Source organism: Chlamydotis macqueenii, chromosome 29 (assembly GCF_036417535.1).
Source record: "Chlamydotis macqueenii isolate bChlMac1 chromosome 29, bChlMac1.mat, whole genome shotgun sequence".
In the NCBI taxonomy this organism is placed as follows: domain Eukaryota; kingdom Metazoa; phylum Chordata; class Aves; order Otidiformes; family Otididae; genus Chlamydotis; species Chlamydotis macqueenii.
The window spans coordinates 663,313-677,787 of NC_141584.1; the positions used below are offsets into that span (position 1 = coordinate 663,313).

At 55.6% G+C, this 14,475-nt stretch overlaps 1 protein-coding gene across 2 annotated transcripts in view; it reads left to right on the forward strand.

The window, feature by feature from the left end:
- The window catches only part of VDR (vitamin D receptor), a 38,797-nt gene that overhangs the window by 4,487 nt on the left and 19,835 nt on the right, over nucleotides 1–14,475 (forward strand). The gene's annotated exons all lie outside the window — the stretch shown is intronic.

Below are 14,475 nucleotides of genomic sequence, written 5' to 3' on the forward strand. Positions count from 1 at the left end.
TCCTACGAGCGGCCGCCGCGATGGGCGAGGCGATCGGCGGCGTGGGCGAGCGGCTGTTCGCTTGCCTGCCGGGAAGGCTGGCGGCCTGGGCTCCCTGTCACCCGCTCCCAGGCGCGGGATGGGGATTTGGGAGTGGCCTGTCACCGTTGGGGCTGTCGAGGCTGCGCTTCTCCCCCCCACTGCAGGGATGCGGGTGGTGCTGACACGGAGGGTTCCTCTCCAAATAAGCGTTCCTGGCTCCATAAATACGCCCGTGTGACGGAGCGCAGATAAGATACAAGTGAGGTCTATATTTAGTCTTGCTTAGTTTTGCGGAATATGCGGTGTCCTCGGTCAGGCCTGCGAGCGTTGGCTCACCTTTGTGTCCCCGGAGGGACGGCGAGGCCCGGTGCCACGTGTGGAGCTCAAACGCGGTGCCCTGGAGAACGCGGTCCGAGAAGCGCTTCTCTTTTATGGATCCGCGTCTTCCAAGGCCCTCGTGGACAGGAAAATTTTTTAGCTTTGTGCTGTTTTCACCAGGTAAAGAGACTTTATTTCTGTAGCCTGGCTCACGCTGAGTGTGGAGATGGTGCTGACTAGTTCCCAGTTTTTTGCTTAAACCTCTGTTCTGGGGACTCTTCCGTAAGGAGAGCCCTCCTCAGCCCACAGTCCTGCCACGCTGCTCTCCCCTACCCTTTTGTCCTGGCACCGGGGCGCAGGCGCTGCTCGTACCCCTCTGCGCCTGCTGACTGGAGTTTCAAGTCACGCTCTCGCTGGCGCGCTCGGAGGAGAGGCCGTTGTTTTCCGAGCGTCTCTGCTTCGTGCCCAGACGTTCGAGTAATCCTGTGGTCTGGTCAGTGTTGGACACAGGAGGAGAAACCTGTTTTTTGTGTGGTTTTTTTTCTGTGCTCTGGCTGCTGCCCTGGCTGGCCTCCCACACTGTCCTCCTTGTTGACACTGCATGTTACTGGGAGAGGACACCAAAACTGGTGCGGTTGGGCTGCCTGATGCTCCTGAAATACAAATTATTACTCACTGTAGCAGGGTGGGAGACCCTGCACGCACACAGGGCTACTGCACTGCAAGAAACACTCCCTTCTGTTTATTTTACTTGTCGTGGGTGACAGAATTTCAGACCAGCGCAGGATGTGGTGACAAAAACGTCTGTGACCGTGGCTGTGTGGTCTTGGCTACACAAACTTAGCGGGGAGAAGGGTGAGGTGGGATCTGAGGCAACGCGCTGACAGCGCCGGGTGCCTAAATCCATGGGTGATGTGTAGATGTGCTCACAGGAGGGTGACACTTGACTTTTGGCAGGCTGGGGACGGCGCTTTGCAGGCTCCTCTGCTCACAGACGCTGTAGGTGCAAGCACAGAGAGTGTAATTTCTGTTTTTCTGCAGCCCAGACGTACGTGGTCGGACGCTGCACTGGAAATGTCTGATGTGGGGGACTGGGATTGCTGCAGCCCATCCCTGGGAAGGAGAAAAGCAGAATTACCCACGGATTTCTTAGCAGAGGGGAGCAATTTTCAGCGCGCTCACCCACTCACTTCCTTAAGCAGCAGTCAAATTGCTGGAGAAGGAACCGGCTGGCGCGGGCAGGGCGCGACTCTGCCTCGGCATCACGTGCCGTGGCCGCGCTTCGCTCCGAATTTACCTGTCGGCTCGTCCGGACAGGCAAGAGGAGCAGAGAACTGGGAGCCAGCTCCTCCTGGTCATGCTCCCCGGGCACTCGCTGCGGGTAAATAACCGTCCCGCTCCAGGAGAGCGGCCTGACTGGCCAGGGACGACGTGGGGGCTCAGCAGAGCTTGGCGTGAGCATCTGATCCCTTCCTTGGCGTCCCTGATCTGCAGCAATGGGCTGTAATTCTGCGTGATTAACACGAAGGTTTAACGCTCACAGAGTTGGCTTTATCTTTTATTTCCCTGGTGAGAGGTGATATGGGGATGTCCTCTTTGTTTTGTTTGACTTCTTCTGTTTTTCTTCTTGCCTTTTTTTTTTGTTTCCCCTCGTTCTGGCTTGGTGCTTTTGTCTCTCTTAAGCTGTGACTGCTGCATTTCTAGTTGTTCTTTAATCAGCTGATAGAGATCTGCTGGGAAATCACTGCTCTGCTCGTGGTTCTTAAGGAAACTGAAGTTTGCCAGGAACGCTTGGGCTGGAGAGAGGTACGGGCACAGGGGCTGGTCTTCGGCAGGGATGAAAGGTGGGCAGCAAGAAAGCCAAGGGTTGATATATGTAATGAATGAAAAGACATCACCACAACAAGCTGAGCTTCTGGAGCTTGTGCACGAGGCAGAGATCCACCCCGTCTGAGGAGCTGGTGAGCGTCAGCCTGGTCCTGGGGATGTCCACTTGTAGCTCCGACCCTCCTGCAAATATTCCGGGCTGGGGGGTGGCCTCAGAAATGACTTGACTCACATTTTTTTTTCTCCCATAAATTGGAAATATCCCGGTGTGGTGCCCCAGCCTTGCCTCTTCAGTGCAAGCAGGCCCAGGGCTGCGCTGATTTTGGGTCCCATCTTACCCAAAGCTGGCAGCCCCCATGATCGTATTGTAAATTCCTGCTTGACCACGATGCTGAGACTCTCAGTCCTGTTAACGCTGTATACTGGGAGCTAGTTTTTCTTCCTTCTTCAACAAGACTCTTGCAGTGCCACTTACCCTGGGAAACATGCTTGGTGGTGCAGCCGGATCCCTCTCAAACCGGCAGGGAAGCCTGCTGCGTTTGGGTCTGCGAGGGAGGGCTGGTCAAGGCTTGTGTTTCTCTGCTGTTGACTTAGGGTGACTAATCCCTCGCAAACCAGCTCTTCTGTCACTTGCCGCTTCTCCAAATGTGGTTGTCTCCATATTACTGTCTTTTTTTTTTTCTTCCCCCACCCTAATAAATGAAGTGTCTTCCAACTATTTAGAAAATAATGCAGCTCGGTAGAAAATCTGTAATCGGAGCAGCTTGACAAGCCTAGATGGATGCAAGGGCTTTAAAAACTTGTCCCCTTTCAAGGGAGGGTTTTGTTTGGCATGAGGTAGGCTTGTGAGTGTAGCTGGGTATTTTAGACCTCTTGCAGGAAACACCTAACATAGCCTGCTTCCAGCACAGGTCGGCCAAAGCTGCCGGGTCTCTGCTTTGGAGAATGACCTCAGACGCTGTCCTCTATCTCCTGGAATCTTAGTAAATTAGTTTATTATTTCAAAGGCCGCTGGAGGAGATTGGCAGCCTGGGAAGGGCCCTGTCTTTTTTTCCACAGACGTTATGAGTTTGTGAATCCCAAGACCTTGAATTCTGGACTCTCCCTGCGGAGCTCTGGGTCGGCGTCTCGCAAAGAGGACCCTGGTCTCGGAGTCTGGGTGCCGCTGGAGCGGCTCGATGCACTTATTTCAAGCAGATTTGGGGAACATCTCTAGCAAAAACCCTCAATACCGGCTTGATACGATAAATGAAATATTTTCAGTATTCAAGCTGCTGGAGTCCCCGGGGGGTTGTGTGTTCTTGGTGCAATTTCTGTCTGGTGGAGAGCGACAGGGCAATTTGCATTCTTAGCAAGAACCTGTTTGCATGTATTTCGAAATAAGGGAGAAGCTCTGAAGGAGCGTGGTATTTGCCGCATGCAGGGACAGCTCCTTTGTCAGCCTTTCCTGGATTTTTGGAATATGAGAGCAAGGATTCCTCAGCTGCTCTTACCGTGGAAGTAGCGATTGGGAAACGAAGGCAGAGACAAAGCACACAAACAATTTGGTGCGAGGGGAGGGGGTGATTGAAATCTAGGAAGGGCTCAGGTGACACTTGAGCGTTGTGGATCTGTGGAAATAATCGCCGTTACGAATTCGTTCGAGCGGGATGTTCCCTCTGACCCGTCCTTGCTGTGCCCTGCAATTAGCTGGGTGCAGACGCGGTGGCGTTACTGGGAGGCACGGCAGAGCGACGGCGATATCGGCGTGGAAATCGTGTTGACTAAGCTAAAGGCAGAGTTTCTATTGGAAACATTAGCTTGGAGAAATAACTCTTCGAGATAAGAAGTGAAAATGTGGAAGGAGGAAATAGCAATTACATGCTGCTCCTGTCTGCAGTAAAAATTACGAGCCGAAGGGGTAGGAAAAGCAGAGCCATCTGCTGCTGATAATTTGTGAATGGGGTAGGGTTACAGCACCTTGCTGCCAAATCCTGCGCGGTGCAGCTGGTGTGGATTTAATTCAGGAGCTTGTTCTGCGGTAGGAAAAGCTTCGCGCTCCGCCAGCTCCGCGATCCTGCCAGATTGCCGTCCGGGCTGAGCGAGTGTGCGGATGGGGAAACGTCATTCCCACGTCCTCCGGCTGAGGACACAGACCCTGCACGGGGAGATCGTCATCTTTACGTTTCGATAAAACTGTAGCGGGGCAAAACAAGTGCCGGCTGTGCTGGTAAACGTGTGTTTGCTCACCGCATCCCTCTGAAAAGCAAACAGAGCAACAGCCCTGCAGCGGCCCGAGCCCCCAGTGAGGTGCCTTGGTAGCTCCAGGCTTGATTTTTCTTTTTTTTTTCTTTTTTTTTTCTTCTTTCATTTTTCCCTTTACCTTCGGTATTTTGCTGTTGTTGATAGCTTCCCCTCACTAGCTTTATTATGCAGCTCTTGTACATCTTAGGACAGCCAAACAAGACGTCCCGCCATCGAGGATCAGGCTGAACTTGGCTTTTCTCTGCTTCCCGAGCCTGCAGGGAATTGTAAAAGACAGCAAAAAAAAAAAAACCAAACCCAAAAACCCTCAAAACCCTCTTAGTGTGGGACTGTTTTCTGTACTTTGTCCTTTTTCTTCCAAACTAGTGAATACTGAGGGCAGGGACGATGCTGGCTCATAGCTGGCCTGGCTTGAGCAGCGTCTCCCGGAGAAGCAAGCAGGGAGCTCTCGGCAGCCTCCTCTCGCCGCTCCGTAAGGAGACCGGCCGTAGCTCTGCGGGGACGGAAACTCGGGGCGTCTCAATGCGGAGGCTGGGTGGACGTGCCCGAGGCGCGGGCTGTTCCCCTGAATTCGGGCAGAGCGCCTTGCGGGCAGCCTCAGTGAGTCAGAGGGGAAGTTGGAGGGGGCTGAATCCTTCCCGTGAACTGGCCCTGGTGCACCTACTTTCCTGGTAACTTCAAAGCACTGATGATCCTCTTCCAGCATCTGCTTCGGCCCCTCGGTCACAAGAGCGAGGTAAAACTGGGTTTCCATGCCGGTGCCAAACTGGCTGCCACGCGATTGGCGTCACACGCTTTGATCTGCAGTGGGAGGGAGCTCGCTGGGTGACATGCGAGTGTGAACACGCCAGGCGTGCGTTCGCTGCGCCTGCGGACCTGCGTTGACAAACGGGAGCGCGCGGGGGAAAACACGCACAGATCCGACCCCTCGGCGGCAGCGGTGTCGCCCATCTCCATCCCCACGGTTGTTGCAGGGATGCAGGTGCTCTGGAAAAAGCTGGAATGGCTGGAACTTGTCGCACAGAGCAGTCACCCAGCCTGCATCTCTCCTGGGCCAAGAGGCCTCAGCTGAGCTGCGCGCTGGGATCGCAGCATGGCGTAGGCTGCCCCAGCTGTGCTGGAGGGCTGAGAAGTGCCAGAGTCAAGTCTGAGTAGTTTGGGTGGGAAGGGACCTTCAAAGCCCACCCAGCCCAACCCCCCTGCCAGGAGCAGGGACATCTCCAACCGGATCCGGTTGCTCACAGCCCCGTCCAACCTGGCCTGGAATGCTTCCAGGGATGGGGCATCCACCGCCTCTCTGGGCAGCCTGGGACAGTGTCCCACCACCCTCAGTGTAAAAAATGTTTTTCCTACTATCTGATCTGAATCTGCCTCCCTCTATTTTGAAACCATCACCCCTCGTCCTGTCCCAGCAGGCCCTGCTGAAGAGTCTCTCCCCACCTTTCCTGCAGCCCCCTTTAGGCACTGGGAGCCACTCTCAGGTCTCCCGGAGCCTCCTCTTCTCCAGGCTGAGCAGCCCCAGCTCTCCCAGCCTGGCCTCACAGCAGAGCTGCTCCAGCCTCTGAGCATCTGCGTGGCCTCCTCTGGACCCTCTCCACCAGCTCCACGTCCTTCTGATGTTGGGGGCTCCAGAGCTGGACGCAGCGCTGCAGGGGGGTCTCAGCAGAGCGGGGCAGAGGGGCAGAATCCTCTCCCTCGACCTGCTGGCCACGCTGCTGGGGATGCAGCCCAGGATGCGGTTGGCCTTCTGGGCTGCAAGGAAACATTGCTGGCTCCTGTTGAGCTTCTCATCCACCAGCACCTCCAAGTCCTTCTCCTCAGGGCTCCACATCACTAAGCTGAGGAGGCATCGAGCCTTTGGCTGCTGGGCTGGGTCTGGAAGAAGGTCCACGTGCGCTTTCAGGGCGTGCAGTGAAGCGGCAAGTTGGGAAAACCCGGTGTCTTCCCGATTTCTCTGGTGGAAGAGGAGGAAAGTAGCTCTGTCCTGTTCTGGGTGCAGCGTCACTGGATTTGGCAGCGATCGAGGGGCCGTGTTTTAGGCAGTGCAGACAGGCAGTTGTACCAAAACTTTAAATTCTGGTTGTAAATACAGCACTGTACTAGCACATAAGCTATTTTTGAGATAATCCAGCTTAACATCTTACAGCTGCCTTTTTCCTTAAATCATAAACACGTGCAGCAGCTTCCCAGTGAAGGAAGACCAACACAACTTCCTATTGCGTGGATCCAACACGTGTTGGTGGTGTTTTATTTTTTTTTTCTCATCTTACCCAAGCTTTCTGGCTCTTGAGGCGTGGATTCGTCGCTTCTCATTCATGACTAACATCCTCCCGCGGCACTGCTCGGGAAATGAGGCGCTCCGCGGCTCGCTCGCGGCAGGCACCGTGGGCTCCCCGCTCCGGGACATGCCGAGCTATTTTCCAGGTCGCCGTTCAAGCTTAATGGGCTGGGAAGGGGTTTTTGCTCTACGTGGCTTGCGGGCTCGCAGGCACGGTCCCCGGCGATGCCGCTCGCCTCGACAAAAGGCTGCAGAGCGAACGCAGTGTCTGCAGGTGGGGGATCCTGGCTGAGAGGAGAGGCATCCCTTGCAAAGCACATGCTTGTGTAGTTATTTTTTTCTTTTTTTTCCTTGGAAAATGTGCGGATTGGGCAGGGAGGCGGTGGTCTGTGGTGGTGCCCTCCCTCGTTCGAGGCACCGGGGATGTCAATGGAAGGATTAAACACAACTCCTTGGAAGCGCCAGCTCCCAGGAGGAGCAAGTGAGCAGGGAGCATCACTGTGTTCGCGTGATAGCGAGGATAATGAGATCCACAGAGCTCAAATACCGTGGCCGGCCTCGTCTGACGCGTGGGACCCCTGTCCGAACTTGGCTTTGGGAGCTCAGACGCTGTTGGGTTTGTCTTTCCCCTTCTGCTTTCCTGCTCCCTCCTCTCCCGTTCCTGGGGTGAGCTGCCCTAGCACAGGTACATTCGCTCTATCGGTTGGCAAAACTTCACCCTTCCCTCTCCTGATTTTCCTGTTTTTTTTAATCTCTGGAGCAGTTAGGGCTGCTGCAAATGGCCTCTCCCCCGCATCAGGTTCTTCTATTTCAGAAGCATCTTTTTGGGGATGGGGCAGGCAGGTGCTGTGATTTGGGTGCTGAGGAGAGGAGAGGGCCGGGAGGGTTTGGGAGAGGTGTCTCCCACTTTCCCGTTCCACCAGGAAGCGGACGCGATTTCCCACAACAAGGGGAAATGGAGTTGTTTAGCCCATTCCTGGAAACTTGGCCGGACAGAGCCCTGCTACGCGTTAACGGGAAGGGGTCCCGGCTGCCCCAAATCTCACCAGTGCTCCCCAGTTTGGAGCTGGTCAGGCCTGCAATGGGAAAAGAGCCACTGCTGTTCCTGCAGCAGCTCAAACTGGAGGCGGTGGGGTTGGGAACGGGCGGTCTGGAAGCATGGGGTTTGGTCTGACGGGGTAGTTTTGCCTTTGTCCAAGAACTAAAACTCCAACCGATCCAGCTGGTAGATACGGATCCTTAAATAAGTGGGACTTCCAGGGCTGCTTCGTACAACGCCAGGCTGTGAATCATGGTGCGATGCTTGCTTTGAATTCCAAGTCCATGAGAACAAGGCTTTGCTGGAACTGTTCTTCCACCTAAACGCTGGTTTTGCTTTGTTTTACTCCAGAAATGGTTTTGGGCCCTGAATCTCTACACGAACCAGTGTCACCAGTGTGAAATGTTAAAAAAGCAGCAACTCCTTTGCTCCACGGGATGCCACGAGGAGTTTAGGGCCTTGCATGTTTGTGAGGGTCTCCGTTTGCTGTGATTAGCAATCACGGGCGTCAGGAGCTGGTTTGAGCTGGGGAGGGGGTTTCAGACAAGGAGGAAGAGCCCCAGGTCAGGAGATCTCTACTGGAGAGGCTGCTTGGGGAGCCTGAATGCCTCATGGAGCCCACAGCTCGACGCTGGGGGATGCTCTGCCCTTCCCAGTGCGTGTTTCTTCCCAGTTCCCATGCCACGGTGCTTGCCATCCTTCACCAGTCCGGAAACTCGCTGCGTTTCGGGCTGGCTCTTGCCTCTTCTGCTGCGTTTGCCCCTCGGGGCAGGGCCGGGGGTCTGCGGCGCTCCCGCGATGCCGTAACTGAGCGCTCCTCTCTGTTATCGCTCTTATCAGCGGCCGCTGCTCCAGGTGGGGCGTGCCAGGCTTGCTCATCCCGGTTGGCAGACGGTCTGGAGACCTGGCTCCACTCCGCCAACTCTTGCATCAAGTTGGTGCGGAGAGGATGCGCGCTCGGCTGAGGCTCACCGGTTAGGAACGAGGGCAGAGCCAGAGCCAGGCCGATGCCAAAACAGCCGCTTCCCATCTTCCCGCAGCCAGCCCAGGCGGCATCAGTGCCAAACAGCCACAATATGGTGAAGATCATAGAATCACAGACTGGTTTGGGTGGGAAGGGACCGCTAAGGCCCACCCAGCACAACCGCCCTGCCAGGAGCAGGGACATCTCCAACCGGATCCGGTTGCTCACAGCCCCGTCCAACCTGGCCTGGAATGTTTCCAGGGATGGGGCATCCACCGCCTCTCTGGGCAGCCTGGGACAGTGCTCCACCACCCTCACTGTAAAAAATTTTTCCTAATATCTGATCTGAATCTGCCTCCCTCTATTTAAAACCATCACCCCTCGTCCTGTCACACCAGGCCCTGCTGAAGATGCAAAAAGAGAAGCTCTGCCAGGCTGCGTGGAGGTCGGGCTGAGTGAAAAGTTGCTTTTATTTATTTCTTGAAGAAGAATTTGAGAAAGGATGCATTGCTCACCTAAAAATCCCGTACTACAGCGATCCAGCGGCCACTGACCTGCTGCTGGTGGGGTCCCTCGGCTCGCGGTGCGTTGCTGCAGTGAGTGCTCGCTCTGACTGGGTTTTTTTGTGGTTTAAGTGACAAAGTGCTGTGCCAGCGAGGAGTCAGGTTGGAGGCATTCTTGACGCGGTGCCCGAGCCGTAATCTGGAAATCTGTTTACTTCATTCCTTCCAGTCGGGAATGGCACTTAGCAATATTTCCTGCGTTTACCCCGCGCACGTAGGGATTTGCTGCCTGATTGCAGCGCGAGATCCTTGAGGGTCCTTGGCTAATGTGGCAGAAGCACTTGTAAATGGCCAGGTATTTTTTTTTTCTGCCTCTCCACACCACCGAAGCTGCCGAGGGTTTGCCCCACGACACTTTTTTCCGGCCACCCCTTGTCCCTGCTGCACACCGGCTCCCTCAGCCCCTTTCCCGGGTTGCCGAATGGGCTCCTCCTGCGCTGCCCACCTGGGGTTGACGCAATCGGTGCCCGGGCTCCAGCCCCCGGCTCCTGCCCTTGCAGCGGGTGAGAGGAAGCACGTCCGCCACCCTTGCGCGTGTCTCCGCTTGAGGACTCCTCGCCGCGCCTTTGGACGTGGGATGTGTTTTGCAGGCTCTCCCGGTGCTGCTCCGACACCTCGGGAGAGCGATCGTCCTTCCCAAAAGAGCTGGGAAGGCTGGTAGGGTGACGACCCTGGAAACACAAACCTGGGCATTTTGGGACTGGGCTGTGCTTCCCCTCTCCTCCCTTCTGTTTGTCCCGCATTCGGGATGTGTCGGCAAAAATGCCCCGCGGCGCTGGAGGTGCGGGGTCGGAGTGACCCCAGGGGGCTGGAGAGAGCCGGTGAGACACACTTCGGTTTTTTTTTTAGCTTTGCTGCCAGGGATGTGGCTGCGCGGATGTCTGCTCCTAACCGCATTACCGCGACGCGCTGGTGGCTGTAATCGAGTTCAGCGTGTCCCCAGGCTTGCTACTCCCACACCACAAAGCGTTTAGGGAGCCCGTAAGTGCCTGATTCCTCACAAGGAATGAGATTATCATCCGGTTCCTTACAGAGGGATTTTTTTTTTTTTTTTTTAAATTGCTCTGACCTTCTTGAAACTAATATTTGTAGTTTCTCTGGTTGTCACGCAGCTGGACCCTCTGCAACGCCTCATTCCAGTGAGATGTTGTTTGCAGACTGGGAGTGTTGGGGCTCTCTGGGGTGGGAATTGTCACGCTTACGTGTCGCCTGGCCTGGAGGAGCCTCCAGCCTTGGTCTGGGGATGTTGGCGGAGGCTCCGGGAGGGTTTTACATCTAATCCAACACATGAAGGAAGGGGTGGCATGAGCTGACTTGCGTCGGGTAGTAAATAGCTGCCGATCAGGCTTGCCAGATCTCCTTGCCCAGCTCCCAGGAGGCAGCAGCAAAAAAAAAACCACCAACAACAACAACAAAAAAAAAGAGAAGAAAAAAAAAAAGAAAACCAAAACAAAAAACCCCAAAACCAAAGTGTTCTTCCAACCTAGGGATGCAGGTGAATGGTGGCAAGAGGGACTCAGCCTCGCGGCAGCTTCACTTGCGGCATCCGTGCATCCACGTGCAGCGTGTCGAGCGTGGGCTGGCGCTGGGCTCGTGTGGGAGCTTCGCTTCCCGGGAGGCTGTCAATCCACTGGCTAATAAATCTCCGGGAAAGCAGCTGAATAACAGGGCTCCCTGGAGCTAGAGAAGGAAATTATTTAATTGTCTTTTTCTTAATAGAGAAAGGGGTTGCTCGCATGCCGCAACTAGATGCTATGAATAGGCTGATTTGTACTGGGGGGAAGAAAAAAAGCTGCTTAAAAGGCAAATGCGTTGCCAGAGGCTCTGCAGAGACTCTGTGGAGCGTCGTTTTGTTTTGACATGTCAACAGCGGTGCTAATTGAGCGTGAGCCAGGAAAATAGTAAAACCTCCATGAAAACGAATGGGTCTCTCCAAGGCTCGGCGGAGTCTCCAGTAGCAAGTCAGCACGGTGCCAGGGGTGAGGATTTAGTGTGACTTCAGAAACCAGCTTGTTTCTTTCAGGCTGCGCGGGTAAAGATTTTTTTTGTTTGGCTTGGCAAATAAACAAACCAAAAAATGCGTTTGGATGGAGCAGGGCAGATACTGAGAACGTGACAAATACTTTCGCAGCGCTGTAACGGTTTATTTTCTGCATCCTAAAAATGTTTAACGGTGGTCGTCTGAAAACGTCAAAGCCGTCAAAGCCTCTTTAATGAAATGTCACTCTTGTTTTCGGGGAATGTTCAGCTGTTCCTAAACTGGCTTGGTTTCTCCCCAAAACATCAGCAAAGCCTGAACCTCCTGGGGAGCCGTTGGTTGGATACAAACCCGTATCCTTGCATCCTTGGCCACATGAAGCCTTGGTCTTGCTTCTGGGTATTTCTTACGCTGGGGGTTCACGTTAAAATGTATTTCTGGCTTTGCGCGTAAGGAAAGCGTGGAGCATCCCGATCCCAGCCTCCCTTCAGCCGGGTTTCTGGCGCTAGGTTTGTCTTGGCTGGTGTGCGATTCCCAGCTCTGGCTGGTGGGAGGAAGGAGGCAGTTCTGGTGCTGCTGTGCCGGGAGGGAGACCTGCCACTGTGCGGACTCTGAAGGCGAGTGACGAGGGCTTTCCTTGGGAGCAATCACCCTCCGAAGCCTTTTCCCTTCTGCCAAGGGAAAATGGGATGAGCTGTGAGGGTGAGTCTTGCAAGCTGGCGAGAGAGAAAGGAAAGTGATAAAACATGAGAAAACCCTTCAACAAAACACTTCCTACCCGTCTCTGAGCGGTTACTGAGGGTGCTTAAAAATAAACCCAGGCTTCAACCAAAGGATCCTCCTTTGGGCTCAGCATAAAGGAGGAAGAAGAGCAGAGGCTGTGCCCGCTTCCCTGGCTGGGCAGGTGACTTGGGGACTTTCTGCGCTCTCATTTCTTGCCCTGGAGCACGGGTGCCCCACCTGCACCCCACGCCGGGGGTCCCAGTGCCACCCCGCAGTCCCTGGGCTGCAGCTTCTGTACCTGTTATACTAATTTTTCAGGCTGACTTGCCTGGTTTCCTTGAAGCTAGGATGGATTTGGGGAATGGCAAACCCCTCCGGAGGATGCTCTCCCCTCTGTGCAGTTGTTTTGCTAAAACAGATGTTTTGGCTTCCTGGCCGTGTGCTGTTGGACTGCTCCTCACGCGGGGCGCTGGGCCAGCAGCGCGCGGCTCCGTCCACACTTCGCCGTCAGCCACCTGCTTTGGGAAGCCGCTGCCTGCCCCCGCGCCGCATCTGCGAGGCTCCGGTTAGTCAGAGGCCGGAGCTGGAGCGGTTTCCTGCCTGGGGTTAATGACTCTCCCGGTCTGTGCGCCTACGAGGGCCGCGTCCCTGGCCCGTCGCCCGCCGGTGGGACACGGCCGTGCTACCCCATTGCTACGTCCCTGCGGCACAGCCGGCGCCTCGTGGCTGTTCGGGCTTTGCTGCCGCGACAGCTCCATACAGGATCATCTGAAAGTTAAAATTTCCTGATCTACGCGTGGATTTAGGGATGAGGTGATGGGGAAACCGTCGATTTAACGAAGCACGGCTACTGAGAGCCGTAACCAGCTACCAAACGGGTTTGACCTTTCTGGTGCCTGCCTGAAAGAGGTCAGTGCTTTTAACACAAATTATTTTGTTTCTCCCAAGAGGTGAAGGCTAAATGTCAGGTTGATGAATGAGCGACCTTTCACGGGGGTAGAGGGGAAACTCCCGTGTGCGCTCCACCCCACGCGCTGACGTCACTTCCACGACAGGGCTGAGTAACGTTTTCCAAGAAGTCGGAGACGGCAGGTTGACGCCGTGCCATCATCCCTGTGGGAACTGCGTCTGGAACAGACTTATTACTCCCTCATGAACATCAGTGGCCAAATCACCTCTTGCTTTTTTTAATTTGGAGCTGGAGAAAGCAAGAGGCAGGATGAGGGTGGGGGGAGACCGCTCCTAAATTGACTGGGTGCCATCAGCGCCCGCTTCCCCCTTCTGCCCTGCGATGCTGAGGGTGCTGATGTCCCCGTGCGCAGTCCTGGGAAGGTGTGGTGGAGTAGGGAGCAACACAAAGCACTCCAGAAGCATTAAACGGTGCACCAGGGTGTCTGTGGCAGGGAGAAGGTTTGCTGAGGTCTCCGTAAGGGTCTGCACCCAAAAGCAGCCCTGCTGCTTGCTGGAGAGGGGTGCCTTGCACGGCCAAGGGAGCAGCTCCCAGTTTGGGTGCTCGGTGGGTGTTTCGCTGCGGCCCGGTACGCGGCGGCTGTCGGCACTCCTGGAATCCAGCCCTTCAGGAAGGCGAGCCTGCTCGGGGCCGTCTGCGCCCTGCTTCCCCCTGCGGACCTCGAAACCCGGCGAGACGGAGGCGGATGCTCGGCAGGGTGCTGGGGAGCTGACCCGAGCAGGTTTCGGCCGAGCACCCCTGAGTCTCGGGTTTATCCCGAATACAGAAACTCCACCGTGCGCTGTTTTCCCGGGGCAAGATCCCCAAGAGCTGCTCTTGGCCGTTCACCTACATTGGGGCACCTTCGTCATTCAGGGCCGTGAGTTCATGTGGGGCACAGTTGGGGTGACCCCCTGGGATGAGCCAGGCCTCAAGGAAGGCAAAACCCCTGAATAAAACCTTTTCCTGGCTCTGTCCCGACGCCGTGGGAGCCCGGTGCTGGCGTGGTGTTTCCCATCCACGAGCAGAGCTGCTGAAAGAACAAAATGACACAAGGATGGAGGGGAAAAAAAAAACAACCACCTCCGCGTGCTGGGCTCTCGGTGCTGCAGTGATCCCGTCGACTTTGAGCGCGCACGCTCTGCCCAGCGAGGACCCACGTTTATCGCAGGCGTTCAGCTCTGCTTTATGCCATCCCACGCAAGCTGGCAGGTCTCACGCTGCTGCACGCTCACCAGGCTGAAGGGTGAAATTTAAATTTATAGGAAAATATTAGTGAGGTGGAAGGAACGAGCTTAGCACCTCTCACTGTCTTCTCCCCTTCCTGTGCCCTTGCTCTCGCCAAGGGCGGCTGCTGTGTTCGCTGGTGCGTTCCTCCGGCTCCCTTAGCAACCCGCCGGCACGCGGAGGGTGGCGGGGGCATTGCGATATCTCCTCCCGGATCCACGGCGAGGGGGTGGTGTGGGAGCCAGACAAGTGGTACCCGAGCTTTCAGGCTATTTCGAGATCGCCCCACCCCGGGCACGGCGCTCACGCCTCGCCGAGGGGCCGGAGCGAGCCGTGGCCGGGGC